Source organism: Chaetura pelagica, unplaced genomic scaffold (assembly GCF_000747805.2).
Source record: "Chaetura pelagica isolate M959 unplaced genomic scaffold, ChaPel_1.0 scaffold1284, whole genome shotgun sequence".
NCBI lineage: Eukaryota > Metazoa > Chordata > Aves > Apodiformes > Apodidae > Chaetura > Chaetura pelagica.
Window position 1 is genome coordinate 1 of NW_009953103.1, and position 375 is coordinate 375.

Below are 375 nucleotides of genomic sequence, written 5' to 3' on the forward strand. Positions count from 1 at the left end.
CCCCTCCCTGCCTCTCAGGGCACCCCTGGGTGCCACCTGCCCCCCCTTGCTGCTGTCACCTGCCCTGTGGCCCCACAACTGCACAGTGGGTGGCACTGCCAGCTGAAGGGGGGGGACCCTTGGGGACACCCCCACCTCTGGCTGTCACCCAGCACTTGTCACCCCCCCTACCCCACCCTGGGGTGGTGACATCAGGACTGGGACCTTGGGGCTGGTTGTGGCACCTGTGGGTGTCCCCTCAGCTGGTGGTGGCACCTGGGGACACTGTGGGACCCCCTCCCAGCACCCATGGGTGTCCCCTCAGCTGGTGGTGGCACCTGGGGACACTGTGGGACCCCCTCCCAGCACCCGTGGGGGTCCCCTCAGCTGGCGGGG